This window comes from Haliotis asinina, chromosome 2 (genome assembly GCF_037392515.1).
Source record: "Haliotis asinina isolate JCU_RB_2024 chromosome 2, JCU_Hal_asi_v2, whole genome shotgun sequence".
Taxonomy (NCBI): Eukaryota; Metazoa; Mollusca; class Gastropoda; order Lepetellida; family Haliotidae; genus Haliotis; species Haliotis asinina.
The window spans coordinates 83,772,082-83,792,812 of record NC_090281.1 but is presented as its reverse complement, the minus strand read 5'-3'; positions in this window follow the sequence as shown (position 1 = coordinate 83,792,812).

Below are 20,731 nucleotides of genomic sequence, written 5' to 3'. Positions count from 1 at the left end.
AAATGACATTTTCAACAAATATGTAAGGAAGGAATTTAACACTTCGCCTTTTCATTTATGATTACAGTGTCTATGTGTATATCCAAACATCTTCATATTCGTGCCAGATGAGTTCCTCTGCCCTGAAACATATATTTTCTCCATTCAGTAGATTTTTCAGTTACAAGTCAAGATCAGAGTGTGCTACATCAACTTCTACTAAAGTTACCAACCCAAAAAACACTTTTAAAACTTAAATGGCTTTTTTTGCAGGCTGTTTCAAATTGGAAGAGTTTTGTATTCCAAGCAAAAAATGGTTCTCTATAAAATAACTCTTCACCTCTCTTCCTTAACACAAATGAGTACAGTGTGTAAAACACATTTCTGGTGCCCCAAGACATGATATTGCTGGAATATTGCTTAAAATGGCATAAACTTAATAAAATTCAAAATATAAGAAACAAAAGCAGTAATGAAACACGAACACAATAAATCATCCAAGTTACTGATGGTAAAGTTCCAGTTTCCTTTGGAATAATTTAAAGCATGTTCTACTGTGAGTTTCAGATATGTTCACCTGAACTTTACAGGGAATGAAACGGCTTGCGATAGTGATATGCCATATTATATGTCTGTGTACCACAGCATCCTGTTAGCTGCAGGACTTACTGTCTGATCCCATCAACCCTCATCCTCTGTAATCCAGGGAATTATTTATCCATTCCATTTTGATCAATTCCCAAGATACATTTGCTAAGTAAGCTTGTATAGGAATGACGTCACAAACCTGATCTGTCATATCGTTTACTCACTGGTGCAGTGTAGTCCTGGGTCTAGATTTTCAAAGCTCTCTTAGTGCTAAGGTAGTCATAAGTTAAAGGTCACATGCAATGTAAAACACAACTTGCAGATTCTCATACTTTGCACTGATATGCACTTACCGAAACAAGTCATCAAAAATGCCAATCCAACCTATGAATTAAAAAAAAAGGCGCTAAGAAAAAGCCTGTGAAATCTGAGTTCAATCGATTCACTAAATTTCCCCGTGCTGGGGGGAAAAACTGGTTTCACCACCTGTGCTGCGCTGCGCCCATAACGAATGCGTAGTGAATAGGTTCACGGACCTTGAAACAGTATGCATGCCCAGAGCATGAGGTCGTGAGCAGTAGTCTTATCTTGGTTGTGTACTCAAACAAGTAAATAATCTACTCGTTACATAAGAAAACTTGTTGATTGTGGTAAACAGCCTCTGTCACAGAGAAAGCTCAATGTCTGGTTTATTGACACCTATATGTCTGCCTGCCTGTTTGCTAAAGACCATATGCAATATACAGCTTCAATTGTTGACCGTATACAATTTGAACTTAACACCTATCAGGCTATATGCCATAAACAAAATAAATTGATTTATGACTCGTGCACCCACGTCCTATCTCTGACACATTCTGTAATTAGGCAGGTGTGATATGTGTACACATGACATGTTTTTATGTCTGTGGGTTGCAAACAAGCTACATCCATTTTTTCTGGAATGACTGGATCTGACGGAATCAGGTGCAAACTCTTGTCAGTTTCAAGTCCTGCTTTGTACTTGGACGAATGACAGTTTCCAGCCATGCAATAGTTCACCATCTCTGCTGAGATTATTTTTTATTGGATCTCTTGGATTCAGAGAGTATGTAATTACAAAACCCAACATCTCTACATACATTGTTTATAGATAACAATTTCTTCTGGTGTATATGATTTTGTTCGAGAACGGTATATGAATCCATACTGAAATGACCACAATTAAAGAAGTTGTTATCCATAAAGAAGCTTACTATCTTGATACTTGCCATTCTTCCAAAATGCCCATCAAACAGATCATCTTTCTGTACACACAATGATCCCTCAACGTATCAGCAAATGAACCAGCCAATCGGAAGCTGTCGTTACACTTAAGTGCACTCCCACCCACTATGACTGGGTTCGATCTCCCAAGGGCTTTGTTTCAAGGGAAGTAAGCTGAAGTACAAAATATTGCACTTTTGAATCGCTTATAATTTTGTTTATTTGTTCCCTTACAAACAGCAATGTATATTATATGTCATGAATAAGTGAAAATTGTGTTTTAATAATGTTTGATTTTTTGGTTGCATGTGACCTTTGATATTAAAGTTTGACACTGACGACTATCACAGCACTAAGAGAGGTTTGAAAATATAGGCTCTGTGTGCCCAGGATACAAATTAGTTGAAGTCAAGCTCTGTTGGGGACGAGTGTCCTTGGATGGTGGCCTTGTTTGGCAGCTTGACTTCTGAGAGATTCTAGGACTTAAAACAAGTACACATGGCCTCATTGTGTTAAAAATAGCCTCTTTTCACCCAGCAGATAATGGATACCCCGTGGGATCCACTCACTACAATAGCTTTTGATCTGAATTTCAAACATCCATCATCCTTCAAGAAAGGAAAAAAAAATCAGTTCAAATAATAATAAGTGCATTTATATTGCAGTAAACTCCATTCTCTAGGTTAGTGTTCACAGCACTAACAATCTGGTTATTGTAACCCAAACTGTCTGTGAGGCATTACAGTGTTAACAGTGACAGAATACCCTGGATAACTGAGGATGGTCACCTGTTCCTGCTGTACATGTATTTGAACTTTTGTTTCTTGATAGCGGCAGTGGGTTAGCTGTTTTATGCATTCTTGATGAAGACCCAGCTTCTCTTCCCACATGGGTACAGTGTGTGCCACGATAGTGCTGGAATTTTGCTACAAGGGACATAAAACTACTCAAACACTCGCTTGTTTAATGCATACATTTAATAATATCACATGATGAAACAATAACTTTCATTACAGGTAGAATAGGCCTTCAGCAACCCATGCTTGCCATTAAAGGTGACTCAGATCGATATGCAGATCGATGCTCATGTTGTTGATCACTGGATTGTCTGGTCCAGACTCGATTGTTTACAGACCGCCGCCATATAGCTGGAATATTGCTGAGTGCGGCGTAAACCTAAACTCACTCACTCACTCACTCACTTCATTACAGCCCTAACCAAATATAAATGACCTGAAACAATTTTTTTAAAACCAACAGTAGCTATTGATCCTTGTTTCCATATGTCTGTGTCTGCTGGTGGTGTATTCTTTAAACAGTCATGACCGCAATACAAAAATGTCAGCAAAGTTGTCTTCAAATACAAAAAGTAAAACCAAATTACTAATACAAAGCTAAGGCTTGCTAGTTTTTAGATGACTCTGTAGACAAAAGTTATGAAGCCCATTTCTTTCTGTCATGCTTTTATGCCATCATGTGAGCTGTGCTCAATGTCTTTGTACGATTAACATTTTCCATATAAACAGTGTTTTTGCGACCACGGTTTTAGAACATTTTGTCTTTGAATGTGTTTAGTCCACAACTTATTACACCTTCTTATGTACTAGACAAATATATGGCAAATTATAACTTGTAAGGTACCGCCATTTGACCCACCCTACAACCTCCTCAACCATCTTAACCTCCTCAACCTCTTCATCGCCACAAGCCATGAATCATTTCCAACTTCACTGTACTTTTATTGAGAAGGAGCCCTTTTTCTGTGTGAGATGTTGTTGATAGCTTTACTGCTGTGAATGACAGATTTATCACTAATTGCCAGATAGTTTAACTTCTTGGCAAAAGCAGGTATTAAGACTGCGATAAAGAGGTCTGAGTCTTTTCAACTGAAGACATTGCTATCAAAACTTGTTACTTTTTATCTGCAATAAATAGATTTGGTTTGCCTATGGGTAATTTGTACAGGATGATTGTTGGTGATAAATCACCACCCATGTTTAACTGACGTAGATTGAACTGAAGGGTGCTTATCTTTTATCTCTGATTTTGTTTAATTCAGTTAGTGATAGAGAAGTATGAAGGCATATAACATTTGACAAGCAAGCGTAGGCAAAAATGTCTCATCTCCATTTGGTCATTACATGTCATGATTTATCATTTTTTTACATCATACTAGAAATCGGTATCATTGCTGTTAGCATCAATACCATCCCCATTTCAAGCATCATCACTAATGTCATTATTTTCATTGTTGTTGTCGGTCCAGGCTAGTAATAGGCCTTCAGCAACCCATGCTTGCCATAAACGTCAACTATGCTTGTTGTAAGAGGCGACTAATGGGATCAGGTGGTCAGGCTCGCTGTCTTGGTTGATATATGTCATCAGTTCCCAAATGCACAAATGCTCATGCTGTTGATCACTGGATTGTCTGGTCCATACTCAATTATTTACAGACCACCGCCGTATAGTTGAAATATTGCTGAGTGCAGTGTAAAACTGAACTCACTCGCTGTTGTTTTCGTCGTTGTCATCATCATCATAATGGTGATCATCATCATTATCATCACCGTCATTATCATTATCATCATCATTATCATCACCGTCATTATCATTATCATCATCATTATCATCACCGTCATTATCATTATCATCATCATTATCATCACCGTCATTATCATTATCATCATCATTATCATCACCGTCATTATCATTATCATTATCATCTCTATCAATGCTTCTAGATTTATAATCAAACATCATGTTAATTTGAAACATTACATTCTTGTTGGATTTGGACACAAGTTACAGAGAATATACAAGAATATACTTACAATCTGTACAACAAGGATTGTTATGATCAAAGATTTTGATGACAAAGTTGTACATGTAAAAGAAGTTTGTTTTCCCCACTGAAAGATTTTAGGAGCACTGGGAACTGTTTTGCTCCATGGTTTGAATCCCAGAGCTGTGGCTTGTCCACACCACACTCATGGCTATTGTTGGCATACACTTATATACACTACAATACACTTATATAAATGTCAAGGACATGGTTTAATGAGTCTAAATATAGACCTGCATCTTAAAACATGATATATTGTGCAATACATTTGACTGTTAAAGAAGTTTCCCATTTTGTTGTTAGATCTGAATGTCACTTACACATTTAGAGTTCGTTGGTTGCTTTATTCATTATAAACTGTATTTTGTCATTCCCTACAATACAAAGTAGAAAGATTTGCTTTATTTTAAGAACTGTTTATATGATATCAAGCCTCTCCCATCCTTCTCACAGTGTCATTGTTCAATAATGATATTTACCCAATCTTAGAGCATAGAATCACTCACAACTTTACAGACATAATCAACATTTCTGCAAGGACACAAGGCTCGTCATTAATTAACAGTCATTGAACTTGACCTAGAGGTCGCAGTATTGACCGTTAAATAATGTTTGACGAGGGTGTCGACAGGAAGACACGGAAGACACAAATACTGAAACTAAAGCAATTGTGTAAACTGAAACCACACAGTGGCCAGCTCTATAAAGTTTATGGCTGTAGGTGTTCGATATCAGTCAAGGAATTCAATGCCACTTGTTTACCGTTCTTGAGAATTTGGCTTTGCAGTGTAACTGTGTAGTGGGTCTGTTGGCTCAACAGCTCTGTATGTACAATAGGGCCAATAAAACGGTAGATTGGTTTACAGATTTTATTTGGAGAATGTCACTATCCCCACTAGTTTATATTAACAAGTCTTCATCGAATCAGTGCCTGTTTGCCTGTGGTTATGTCGCCTCATCTCCTTGTCACATCCTAGTTTGGAGCACATTAACATGTTTTCATTCTCGTCCTGACAAGGTTACGGAAAACAATAAATAAACCTTGATCATTACAAAAGTTTTTAGTGTTTGTCTTTGCCCTTTAAATAATTAAAATGACATGTTAAGCAAAATTTGAACCTTGAATTTATCCAGTTATGGTTTGATTTTTATTTCATTTGCAAACATGTGCAAACTTTAATAATGTTTGTTAATAGAAGCAATTGGTTGAGAAGCATCAACATTATATGATGGTTATAAAGTTGTTATTGATTTCTGACATGTTATTTTATTGCTTTAATTTGCTTGTGTTAAGCATTCTTGACATGTGCTCTCTAATTGACAACTGTTTCACAAAACTCTTTGATGATTTGAAGTTTCTTTGAGTATTTGAGCGCTTGCATGCAAATTGGCCTGTCAGAAGACATTTTATTTTTGCATATTTACAGAGAAGTGTGTCTTGATATTGTTAATTTCACAATAACGTTATTTTTTCTGTTTTGGTCATGCTAACCTACCATGTGATAGAGAAGTGTAGATGACAAGATATGAGTGACATTGATGTGAGATTATTATTGATGATAATAATTATAATAAGTGTTCCGGTAAAATATTTAATAAGCTTATAACTATAAAATACACAACTTTTGCCCAGAAGAAAATGTCAATTTTAAATTGCAAGTAAATTTTTAAGATTTAAGTATTTGTTCAGTTGATTGCGAAATCTGGGATTTGAACATATGAGAAATTTAAATCTGTCTATATTTGTCACCCATAAAAGGTGGAATGGAAAACATTGAGTTTTCTTACAAGTCCATACCAGAAGATGCTTTGCCTAATGGTTTGGATGTTTCAATTTGACCTGCAGGCTAGTGTCCCCTTGTATCAGGATGGGCTGATAGCAAGATTTTACTTCAGATTTTGGCCATTGTGTATCAGCTGTGTGGATATGTTTCTTACTAGGGTGGTAAACATATCAATCTCTACCAGATTTGATTTCTTGAACCATAAAGATGTCATTCTGTGATATTTTGACATTCTAGTATTTAAATTGGTTTTGATTTGTGTCTAAAAATATGTGTTGTTTTAGAAACAAGGAGCTACAGTTGAAAGGAAAAAGCATCTTGGTTTCATATGACTTCAGAACCTGTTTAGCATTGGACTTGTGATTCTTAATGATGCTCATGCCGTTGGTCACTAGATATCTTGTCTCTGTTCGATCATGAAAGATTTGAAATAAGATTCTGTTTGGTACCCACTTTACAGATTTGACTTTTTAGTTTGAATTGGATTGAAATTTCAGCTTATCATATCTATAATTTTATTTCATCAATAAAGTAATGTAACATTTTATTTTATTTATACTATGAAATATGATTTTCTATTTTCATTATGATTTGTTGTTCAATAGTCTTGTTCTGTTCTTTACTTTAGATTTATTATAATATTTTCAAAACCCATCATAACTTCATGTTTTGGGTCTAAATTGAAATGATTTATACAGCCCCCTTTGATTGAATTCTCAAGGGTAGGTCACGTAGATTTGACAGCTAAATCCAATAATTATGGCAATAAGATTCACACGTCATTGCATGTATTTACGGTGGTATTTTTATCCCCTGAAACTATTGTGATCATGTGAGAACTGATATTTCCTGATAAATTGTAGGAAGGAAATCAGTATCGGAAATGGGCTTTGATGTCAAGATGGTGTTATAATCTAAACAGAGTCAGGAGGTTGCTTTATGTGGGCATAAACATCCAACAAGACTCAGTGAGTCACATGTTCGTCATTACATCCCCTGAAATTCAGATCACAGAATCTCGGAAATCAACAATGTTAATGGATGGTATTAAAAACAAAGAATATTTGAGGTCATTTTAATTAGGGAGAGGTCAGGGACTATCGTGTAATTGGTAACATGGCTATCAAGTCACACAATCTTCCCATTGTTTTTTCTTCATCTTTTTGTTCTAATCCTGCTTGGTTGAATTGAGGAGGTTTGTCAATGGATAATGACAGTAATTTTAAAATCTAATCTTGCTCAATGTCCTGGCAGTATAATTGGAGTGACTTTTGGCTTTGAAATAAAACTGTGGTAATAAAGATTATTACTACCGAATCAGATAACTTTGATACACATTGTTAATGGTAGTCAGGAAAGTAGTTGGAAACATTCGATATTGATGATCGGACATGTTCTGCTTGTGTTTCTGGGCCCACTTGCACAAAGCGATATTAGCGCTACGACTATCTTAAGCCTATGTTGGAGAATGGGAATTACAATCATTGTAGCGCTAAGATCGCTTTGTGCAAGTGGGCCCTGATCTCATGTCAGTACAATTATGTGATAAAAACATCTATTGATCTAGTCTATTGATAATCCAAACATATTCATCCAGCTATTTTTGTTTGTAAAAAGTAGTGACTGTTGTCATGGCTATCAATACTACATCGAAGTAGCTACAGTGACGAAGAGAATGATGATGTCATTTCATTATTATGTCATGGCAACATGTTATGACCCTAGTCTGCAAAGCATTGTGATGCATTTCATTGGCAGACGTCACCTAAGCTTAGTCTCCAGTTCAGAATTATCTTATCATTATTGATCTATATTTTTTCTTGTATAAAGGGATGGGGGTGGCTTAATGGTTAAAGCATTAACTTGTTAGGCCAAAGACCTGGGTTTGAATTACACACAGGTTCAATGTGTGAAGATCATTTCTGGTGTCCATAGGCATGATATTGACAGAAAGTTTGAAGCAAACTTATGTGTGAGAGACTGAGTTCCCCTGTGAGATATGTCTGTCCTAACTGTTAAACACTCATAATATATCAAAATCAGCTAGTTTCCCTGAGGCAGAACTGATCTATTAGAACCTGTCCTCACTGCTATCAAACTCTTCCCGCATTTCATGTTATGCAAAATGTGAAACATTATACAAAAATTAATTGTGATACACAGTGTGTTAAAAGACCAGCAGTCAAATCTAACTCCACATGTTGCGGCATTAATCAGTGTTTTGTGATTTTCTTAAGTTGTAATCCAAGACAGTAATTATATAGCAGGTGTTGGAATTTATTCAAACGCCTCTTCACCCCTACCAAGACAAAATTGGTCTGTAAGCTTTAGGTATATACACTTGTGATGTAGACACAATGTTTCTGAGTATCAAAGCAGGGTTGTGAAATAGCCTTAGGATACTTCACTGACCTTTTGAACTGCAAATTTAACCCCAGGACCTGTCAAATAGGGTTTGATTTGCATGATCCAGTCTCTTTTCTTGCAGATATTTTTCATTCATGTCTGAATTTCTTGCCATAACTTGTTTTATAATCGTTTGCTATTGAAACCTCGTCTGCCGCTGTGGTAATGTTGATTTTAAAAACACCCCTGTGTTTGCTCATCAGAGATTCTAACATGTTTGTCATAGCAGGGAAGCGACTTGGAAAATCCATTTGACAAAGTTAGCAACTTTGAAATGATAGCCGTGACGGGACAATAGACGTTTTTGCTAGATCTCTCAATGTAAACAAATGTAAGGGACTGTCAATGGGTGGGGGCAGACCACTTAGGGAACAATCATTTAATTTTGAAGGGGTTGCATGAGGTGGTATATTTTTATACATCGATAATCAGCTGTATTCTTCTGACACTTAGATATTGTCTGCATATAAAGGGCATGCTCTCTCGTTTCATTCCATGTTAGACATTGATCTATAAAAAAATCATTAAGACTGGCGCGTTAGTATTTTCTTGTTTCCAAAATAGAACGGTTTGTACCTTATATCATGATGGACTTCAAAGAAAGAAACATGGTTCGAGGATATATTTGACCAGGCGATGGACGTAGGTTTCAGAATATTTACTTCTGGATATGTAACTGTCATTTTGGTGGAGTGTCGTAAGGATCTGGCTGTGTGTTTCTGGAATTTGCTTGTCACATGAAAAAGATGGTCTGATGTCTGATATTCATCATGGATCTCCAGATATTTTGTACCAGCTTCAGATTGCAGACATATCCATCACACATGCTGATTCTCAGTCATCCTTTTGAGAAACATTTTCTTACAATTATTCTGTGTTTTGCTATCATTACTTGATATTTAGTTTATCAACATTTTAGATGTATTGTACAATTCGTTAGTCCCAAGACATTCTTCTGTAGTTTGTAGCCATGGTGTAGACTTGTGGTTAAAGCATTCATTCATCATGTCGAGGTTTAGGTTTGACTCCCCACAGGATTGCAATGCGTCAAGCCCTTTGCTGATGTACCCTGCTGTGATATTGCTGGAATGTTGCTGAAAGTCATAAAACTAATTCATGTAGTCGCTCACCAACTTTTCATTCATTCATTCATTCATTCATTAATTCATTCATTCATTCATTTGGGTTGGTGGGATAGCGTCATGGTTAAAGTATTCACCCATGCAGAAGGACTGGGTTCAAATCCTCACATGGGTACGATGGAAAGCCATTTCTTGAGTCTTCCATTGTGATATTGCTGGGATATTGCTAAAAGAGGCATAAAACAATACTCACTCAATCACTCAATCACTCAGTCACTCAGATCAGAAAAGTGACAGCCTTTGAATGACCATACCATCATTGACTGAGATAATGCAACAGTATATGGTGTACCTGTCATGGATCAATGTTTAAGTGCCCTCCACATATGCTTGAGGAGAACGTCATGTATAGTAATAACCCTTCCATACAGAGTGCTGTCTGCTAGGTAGCATGATTGCTTTGGAAGATGTTCTACAGCCAGATACCAGTCCCTACTGGATTCCGCGATTCCTCGGTTGCAGAAAAAATTGCGGAATTGGTCTGCAGAAAACGCATTTTCGTGCAGAATCCATGCACTATTGTGCCGCGAAAATTTGCCTGTTTTAAAAATTAAGTGAAAACTGAGTGACAGCCGAAACAAAAATTAGAGCTAATGTCAAAAGTATGATCGGTTACACATAAAACGAACTCACGTTCTCAAAATCGATCATTTTGAAAATAGAAATTATTTCAGATTTCGCTTAAATATCAAATTGTTATATGCATGAAACTGGAAGTTGTTCGTCTGCATCAGAGTTACGAATGAGAGGAGAGAAATAACTTTCAGCGAGAGTTAAATTCTCAAACACAGAAAAAGCTGTCAGTGCTTTGTCATCAAACTTACTCAAAATGTAATGTGTACAGTCAACTTAACTTTATATCTGTGTTTAAGAATTAAACTATGAAGTTCTGTATAATGTTTTTGTTGTTTTTTTCTAAATGTTTTAGCTGCAGAATGTTTTGCAGAATATTGAAATATGGGGTGCAGAATTTGCTTAAATTTGTTGCGGAACTCTTAAAAATTTGCTGCAGAATCCAGGAAGGACTGAGGTACCATCAAAGACTCTTCAGTATATGAGATAGCTGCATTGTAGGAGACAGGTGACAGGCCTGGATTAAGTATGCCAAATTGACATTTACTATATTTTATGAACTATATTTTCCCAAAATATGATAGACATTAAGTATGGTAAAGAGAGAGAATAGTTTCTAAAGGATATGTTTGTAAGAATTTCAAGCAAGGAGTATGTACTTTACAAAAAGTAAAATTAAAGTTAAAGTTGGTAGGAAAACAGGATATAACCAACCAGGTACGGATGTACTTGTCTTTGGAAGTGTTTTAAAGTAAAAGTGTTTATGGATAAAAGTGGAAAGTAGAAGAGAAGGGTTTTACTGAACATGCTTTCTTTTTAGGTTTGAGAATGTATACATACAGCTGTATTTACTTCATATTTCTTAAATAAAAAAAGTATTACAGAGTTCTTTAAAGATACCTTTCTTTCTAAAATAATATCACATTTTCAAACATTTTACCATCAGTCAGATTTTCCTGAACTCTGCTGATATTGGTGTCCCTATAGAATTTGACTTGTTAATGTCATTAATTTTGTTGTTTTTGTATACTGATGTTTTTGCATGCATCACATCAAACAATGTTTAAAAAAGTACTGGAAACGAAATTACATAACTGTACAAGTTACATTTTTTTTTTTTCAGAATATGTTCATTTTGTATGGGTCGACTATGTTTTAGCATGGCATTTACTGTACCAACCCAGATACGAAATAAACCAATTAACCCTAAACATATTGACCTAGGAAACCATAAACAAACATAATGTTATTATTTGTTGGCTCTTACTGATCATGTAAATGTAAGATGGACTTTATTATAAGTTGCTGTCTGGACCTTGTCATAGCTACTCCACTTCTGCTCTTTATAGGTTACAATTACCTCAACCAACTTCATGAACCATACACCATTATATATATATATACCTTCATTTAACTGACTTAAAGACTTGACGTTAATTGTGAGATGCAGTAAATGTAGTCGAGTACACACGAACAGCAAGCACATCCTGTTGTTGATGTAGATGTACACACATGTAATGGATGTCATCATGGCTGCTCTCACTGATGTTGTGTCATGTCCTCCTGGTATAATGCTTCTTAATCAGCCTGAAAATCTCATTAGTATTGATTTATGAGCACCGATTCTGACTTGATTTTGATTTTAATGAAACCTATTCCATGGAAAGTGAGGGTGTATGTGAGTTTGGTTTTAAGCCGCTTTTAGGAATATTCCAGCATTATCATGGCTGGGGACGCCACAAATGGGCTTCGCACATTCTACCCCGTGGAGAATTGAACCCGAGTCTTCGGTGTTATGAGCTACTGCTTTAACCATATGGCTACTAATCTGCCCCTCCATGGAAAGGATACAGAGAGACATATGTTTGTATATGTTACGATAATGACATGACACGTAGTAATTAAGATCTTATGTTTGACAGTGGCACATGTAGTCCTCCATCTTCATGAGGCAAGAAAATTAATGATGATCTGGCTGCAATTTCCATCTTTTTACAGACCATCATCTTATATTTGAAATATTGCTGGATGCTACCTTAAACTAAACTCATGCACTGTTACAGTCAACATCATCATCATCATCATCATCATCATCATCATCAGTGTTCCCAAATTCGTAATCATAAATCATCTTACAAGGAAACATATTATTTTCTTGTTCATCTGGATGGGGATCCGACTTATGGATGTGTTGGAAATATTTGCAATGTATGTATGATGGAATCGAGGAAGAACTTGCCAGTACTTTTTAAACTCAAATCATGTCAAGCATGTTATTTAGTACTTATACAGGGATGATCTTCCAAAAGCACTGATTTCATTTATGACAGGTCTTTTGAATTTGTCGGTCAAAGATATTTCTTTTTGGTACTCCATACTGTATCTATGACATCATCTATCAAGCTAAATAACACTGCCATCAATGAATTTTTGCAGTCATTTGTAGATAGTGTATCAGTACTTTATGATGATCAAATGTTTCTACTCATCCTTTCATCTTATACCTCTGACGAAGAAGTATATTAGAGCCTAAGAAGCTGACTGACTGATTTTATGCATGTTTGTACAGTTTATGTGAGGGTATTGCACAAGTCTTTGAAGTTCAAGTAATTCAGCTTTTGCAAATTTTTTTTCTCTGTTTTGTCCTTTTATTCATGTGTTAATAAGATTAATGATGTAAACCAATTTCCTTCTGGACAACTGAACAGTATTTTATGGTATCTTTGTCAGCATGGAAGTTCATTGTGATGTCAAAAGAACATCTCTTCAAGATTATACATGTAATTAGAAATCTGCCCACTGACACTGTGATTATACCAGACAAAAATATATACAAAACATTAATGTTTTTAGAGAAACTTTCCTGAAATTGTGTGCTTGAGTGACCCTAAATATTCAATATGCATATTTTTGTCTAGTGTACAAATTTCCAGCACTCTGAGTATATTCAACAAGAAAAATTAAGGAACATGAATACTCTTAGGAAATTTTTTTTTTTTTCATCGTTATATTAGCTGGAAAAAAAAATGCCCCCAAATTTTCAGGTTCCCTTACTTTTCTTGTTCAGTATGCAGACATTTCCAACTTGCTGAGACAAACAACTGGCCGCACTCTAGACTTCCATTGTCTACCAGCTTGGACAGGATATTAGTTTGGGAATCATCTTAACAATTATCTCAAAGGATTCAATCATAACAGGAATGTTGATGACAAGGCTAGCAATAGATCGCCGCTTTGTCAGTGTTTGAACTTCTATCGTCTTAATTGTCAGATAGGCTTTGCCACGTGCATGGTGGGATATGAATTATAAATGCTTTTTGCTGATGGTGAGCATCAGATAATTAGCACCAAAGTCTTGATCAAACATCAGGCCGCCATCATGTATGACCGATAAGCATAACTGGCTGCTCATCTCACCTCTGTTCAGGAGACCTACACCCAGCGTGTAAATCCAATTCTCATTGCAAAGGGTCAAGATGAATTTTCATCCGATCAAATTAAATCCAGTCCCTAATTCCAACACAATGTCGTATCGGAATAATATTGTCACGAAGGGTTCGTGGTCCACGTCTTCAGATCCAATTATAAAGCTTCTTGGCTTATTTTGTTGAACAATGGCTGAAGTTGTATGTGGTATCACACTGATATATGATCTTGTGTGTGGATAAGAAATAGGGTAAGTCTTCCTTTCAGTAGCCCAGGACACCTTTTTCTATTACTCCTCGTGAGGAAATGAGTCTTGAAGCTGGGTAGTATGAGGATGTGCTTGCATTTGTAGCATGTTATACACATGCAGCCCTTTTTGAGAACAGTTCTGACTTGCCTGAGAAGTTTTGAATTTTTCATTCCGACTGTTTCTTACTGAAAATATATCTGTTATTACACATATTTTAAATTCTTGCAAATGAAAGAATAAAGTCGGTGCATATTAAGAAAAATGTCACCACTTTCTGGTAATCAAAGTAATGAGTTGTTTAGCTGACAGAAGTGACATATGAAATGTGGACAGTTTGTCCATGCCTAAACAAACAGTAAAAACTTCTGACTAATTTTTGCAATAAACAATCTAATTGTAGATCAATTTATTCTCAAAAGTTAGAAATTGTATGTTGTTAAGAGGCAACTAACAGGATCGGGTAGTCAACTGATCGGGTGGTCAATTGACATGGTTGACACATAACATTGTATCCCAATTGCACAGATTAATGCTCATGCTATTGATGACTGGATTATCTGGTCCAGGCTCGATTATTTACACACCGCCACAATATACATATAGCTGGAATATTGCTGAGTGTGGCATAAAACGAAACTCACTCAAGCGCAAAAATAAAAGGTCCAAAGTCTAATGGCATCAGAAAACAGTATGTCCTATATGTATATGTGTTTGATGTGGCTGGAAGGTTATGTTGTGATCTTTACAGGCTAGTGTTAAATACATGTTGTACAAATCAAAATTAATTTTGTTGTTTCTTACACTGTATATTTTGTATTGTAATACTTTGTCTTAACAGCCAATTGTCATCTGTATGTGGTGTAGGTACTCGTAATATAATATGTAAATACAAATACATGTATTCGTGGAGACTGGTTATAAATTTATGTGTGTAAGGAATTACTCACTTTTATGGATAAAATATGTTAAAACTGAAAAGAAAACAATACAATTCAGTTTGGAAAAGTCTCAAAGAAGATTTTCTTCATTGTTTTACATATATTATGTTTCCGGTGCTGAAAAAAAAACATGTAATGGAAAAATTCATTTTAATTTTGGTGCAATATTAGATAGGCCATTTTCAATGCTGCACATTTGTTTGTCATCACAGCTGGTGTGTAGATTGTGTTTTTTGACTGTTTATCATACAAAAACAATCACTTGTGACCCTGTCCAACATTGCAATAATTATAATATTTTGTCAAGAAGTGTCAACAGTTTGTGATTTGTGTACATATCTGGAAACAAATACACAGAATCCAGTGTCACATTGGCCAATGTCATTTTGCTCATAGCACTTCTGTTGCTATCATTTGACAAATTTGATGATGATTTACAGTTGATTGTTCATTTTGGTATCTTCAGTGCCTCTATCTAGACAGCAAGAGTTATTTTCCTAAATTTGAAATTTAAGGGTATTTTATTTAGGCTGTTACATTTTTAGTTTTTGGTGATTTGTTCTTTTTTCAGTGTCTTAATCTGATATGTTTTGTCAGGGTGTTTAAATCAGTGATGACAAAAATTGAGTGGAAAGATGGTTGGTTTATAAATCAATATTAATTAGTTTATTATTGATGAAATACAAACATTGAGTTTGTGTAGTGATTAAATGACTCATGGTAACGATGGCTCACAGTCAGACACTGGCCTTCAAACTTGTGTAGAGTTTTTGTAATTATGGAAAAAATATTTTGTCGCTGTTATTATTGTAACTTTTCCATTACATGAAAGGGGTTTTTGTTTTATTTTGGTATAAATTTTGAATGTGTCCATGTTAAAAATATATGTTACGAAGCCACGATGGGTAATTGATCTTAGCAGAGTTGTTTCAAGTTATTTGACTTGATGAATTAGAATCCAGACCACAGACTCCAGGTTAATATTCCTTAAGATTGATGAGAAAATAAATATGTTATATATATTCATGTCTTGCAGTAATGTGATGTGTGTTTTAAAGCATTTGCAAGAGTAGATAGAAACTCATTTATTACAGTGAAAAAGATCTCGTAAGGATGAAAACTATCATCAACCGACAAGTGTCGGAACTGTCATATTTGTGTGGTAATGTGTGTTTAGTAACACTTGTTCTGCATCCCATGTCCTGGCCCAGCTAGCAAACATGTCAGGAGAAGACAGTGGTTGTTAGTTTGGAGGGCTAGTTGTGTGGGTTGGGGACAGGAAAATAAATAGCCTTGTATTTACTGTTGTATGATTTAGTTATTTGTGTCGAGGATCAACGCCCGATACACTTGTGTGTGCAAGTTTGGTTCTGTTCTTGTGATACGTTTGTTTTCTCTGCTATGTTCATGTTGCTATATGTTGTCAAAATGACAGTAAATTTTGTCATCCGCATTTGCTTTGGGAATTTGGTTTAATGTTCTTAGATCAAGTTTTCAGATGTGGATGGTTTTGACTCTGGTAAACTGTTTTTTGCAGAAGTTACTTAAGCTAGTTTGGGTGATTCATGGAATGATCAGATAGGTTAAGATGGATGTGTGCTTGTGAGAACAAGTCCTTTCAGCACGTGTACTTTGGTTTGAACAAATGGATTCAACTTTCCAATTATCAACTTTTCCAGCTCTGTCCAGTAATATACCAGCAGCTCCATCCTGTCTTGTCAATATTGTGCAGATATTGAGGTGCAACTGAGCATGTTGTTCTATGAAGATTTGAAAGACATTCCTACAACTCTTGATCAATAGCTGTTTGATCACATGAACAAAATTCAAAGCCCAAGTAAACCTTTAAAAACAGTTTCTGGTAAGTGTGCAAGACAGTATTGGTGATGAAAATGGTGCACAATGTAGTTCACTATGATATCAGGTGAACAGGCGAGTGTATTCTGCCCTCTGGTGGCACCTATCACAAATATATGCTAAGTCTAGTCATGTCTACTTTCTGTAGACCAATTCAATCCATCACAAGTATTATGAAAAGGAAAAGGTATTTGTAGGATATATTTTATTTTACAGTCAACAATATTGAAATTGTAACTATCTTTGATGCTACTTTGAATGCTTACAATTGTGACCCTGATATGCTAAAATAGAAAAGAATACTGGCTTGAAAACCGAACTTTAATAAACAAGGAATTGTATATGTAATAGCTGCTTCAGATCAGTTTGATATTGTGCAACTAACTTGTTTTATATTTTCAGTTGTTGGTGATTTTGCTTGCAGGATGCATTTTGTTTATGTCAGTGAAAGACATTTTAAACACTTTTTTTATTAATCATAGGCACTTATCAAACTATTTATGGCCCCATTAGCCTTCAACACTGACTGTAGACAGAGCATCAGATCCATCAGGGATTAATCTAGAATCATCTTAAACTATTCAGACCTTAAGATCAAGGGTTAAAATCTGATGTTTACCTCCCAAATCTAAAACTCATCCTTCCAAACACTTAAATGCATACCACAGAATTCTTGAACTCTTTCATCTTAAAATCATTTAATCAGAAAAATACAGCCTCCAAGTGGTCGTCATTTGCTGTGGTCATTCAAATGAATACCTTGTCTACATCTGTTTATTTGTTCTCCACTGCTGTTGATTTTGCCTTCTTCTGTATGAGTGCGCCCAGGTGGACTTCTACCTCTGTATTCAATCAGTTCAAAAGTTGAACTTTCCGTGACAGATCCTTGCACCTCATTTATCACAGCAAACAAGCTTGTAGTCCTGTCTCAACTATCTCACATAGTTCCTTTGAGGTCAAAACTTTTTCTTCACAATTCTGTCCTCTCCTTTAGGTAAGAGCTTAAACAATAGTCCCAAGCAGACAGGGTAAATCAGCCTATTATTAAGCTGCCAGGGATGTATTCAGTCCTCATGTGTATAAAGAGGGGTCATTAATCTAGCACTTAGCACACTGTCCTGACCTTGTAAACAGCAGATGATCCTGGTGACAGTGTTCCTCAGAGAAACAATGGCTATGAGCATTACATTTATTTCTTTTGGACAACAGCAAGTTGATCTTTATTGCATTTCACCTTGTTCAATCTGTTTAGTGAATCATGTGTTATAGGATACAAGAAATTCACGATTTCTTGGGCATTAAGGATGGCTGGGGGTTGATCATATTTATCAAAGACCATTTCCATGCTATCACTGCTGGGGGGCATTTTATGGGGTTTAGATGAGGTGTGAAGTGACGAGAGCGCCTTGTGATCACATTAGTTTGGCTGCTCATGAACAAGTAGCCACTGTATTGTGCTGTTGACTTATGACTGTCACAGGGCAACTTAAGTCTAGAATTATTTTGCCAATCTTGGTTGCTTCACTGGAAGTCAGACTTAGCATTTTTCTGGGCAACATTTTAATGTAGGAGGTGTTTATGGAAATATATGTTTTTCTCTATTTCTAAAGGAGACAACGTTTTCTTGACTAAATGTCAATGTCTTGTGTGAACTTTACATGATACATAGCTTTTCAGCCCGGACAAAGGTCAGCAAAATTACCACTGAACTAGGTTTATAAAAGATGCACTTAACGTTCATATATTTTTGATGACATTATTGTTGAAATAATATGAATTCTGAAAATGATGTGACTACTTATATATTCCTCAGGAAACCACATGGAATTATGAATGGCCTTACCTAAATGTTGCACATAAGTAAATACAAACAAAAATATTGATCATTGATGTGCTTATTGGTACATAAGCTGGAACCTATTAATAACAACTCTGTGTATTTAATTCACATGATAGATGGAGGTGAAAGAAATATAGTTATTCAAGAAAATATCTCAATATATTTATTATAATTCTTACCTCTTGCATAAGACCCATGTTGACTTTTACAGTATGTTAGCCAGCAAAAAAAAATTGTGTATTTGTTGTAAAGTTTTTGAAACCTTTGAATACATTCACAAACACTTGAATACATTCCTTGACAAAATCTGTTTGTCAGATGTGAACCTGACTTGACCATGGTAACAAGATAGAATATGCTCAGTCAGTGGCAAAATCTGTTGTCAGTGACATAAAATCTGTTTAGTCAGTGACATAAAATATGTTCAGCTAGTGACTTGGTTAAATTCCACTTTGAACAGTATTTTGTCACTTCCTGTTGGTGCCAGGTCCATACTGACGAAAGTTAAAACATTATGATGTTTCATTAAACCCACAGTCAGGATTATCATACCGACTCAAGCATTGCATCTGAAACAGAACCTCAGACGACCTGTGCCAGCTGTGATCTGGTTCCATAAATACAAGACAAGAATAAAAACAAGTTGTGTCTTCTTCACAGAATTTCATGAGAAAAGTATTATATTGCAAGATCCTACACATACAGATTTATATTTTTTGTTGGCAATTGTAATATTGATATTTTCTGTATCATTTAAAAAAATGTGCTTGTCATCTTCAACTCTCTCAAAGGTGCAGTTTGGAAACTGACACTTAAATTCATAGACATGACATGAAATGAGATATATGAAGCTATTTGAACCTCATGTTTGCTGCCTCAGTGGTTTATATCTTTTCTTTTAAATATCTAGCCATGGCTATAGTACAATTAGCCTTTTCACATATCTTTCTGTGTAGTTGAACATTCCACTTAACAGCTTTAGACATAACTTTTAATCAATGGTGTGATTAAATTTATGAATGTCTGTATGATTAGTTAAGAGCCTGAAACTGATTATCATTGCTTTACATCATGTTGAATACTTTTCGTTGGGGGACTGGGGTAAATGGAAGGGCAGGGATCATCTCCAAATATCAGTAAGGCCAGACTGCTTGTATTTCTTGTTTTATAGATACCCTGGTCATATATTTTCAAGAAAAACAAAAAGAAGTTTGATTTTTTTCCTGATCAATAAATAAATTCCTAATGTTTTATTAGCCAATAATGTAACCTTGCAAGAATATTTTTCTTAGATTTTTGGCCCCATATACACTTCATAATTAATTGCCAACATTTAAATGCTGTTATTATTTGAAAGGAATATTACTTTGTCTGATTTTAAATTTTTCTTCTTTTTTTTCATTAATATTCCTGCATTCATTGTGTGTTGAGAGAAGATAGACACAATCTGCATTCCATAAAAATTATATTCCTTTCCGGAGGTTTCACTAAAGCAAAATAGTTATTTTCCAACTTTTCAGAGGAAGTTACAAACTGGATTGGCTTCTTACTTTTTTCTAAGGAAAGGGCAAATATTCAGGGTTCCTACTCATACAAACTGCGGGCTCCACTCTATTACCTGAAGAGTTACATTTTACTAATATCTGAATATTCAGTAGCATATGTTACATTTGGGGTTACACTTTCGTGGTAAAGTACAAATTGTAGTACATTTTTTGAGTTGAGTCCCATCCAGGATTTGAATGCACACCCTCAGAGTCAGGCACCTAACTGCCAGCACACAAAGTCAGCCACCTAACCCGCTCAGCCACCACGACTTTCATCATGGGTGGTGGTTGAATTCCAGATTGTTCGTTTATTG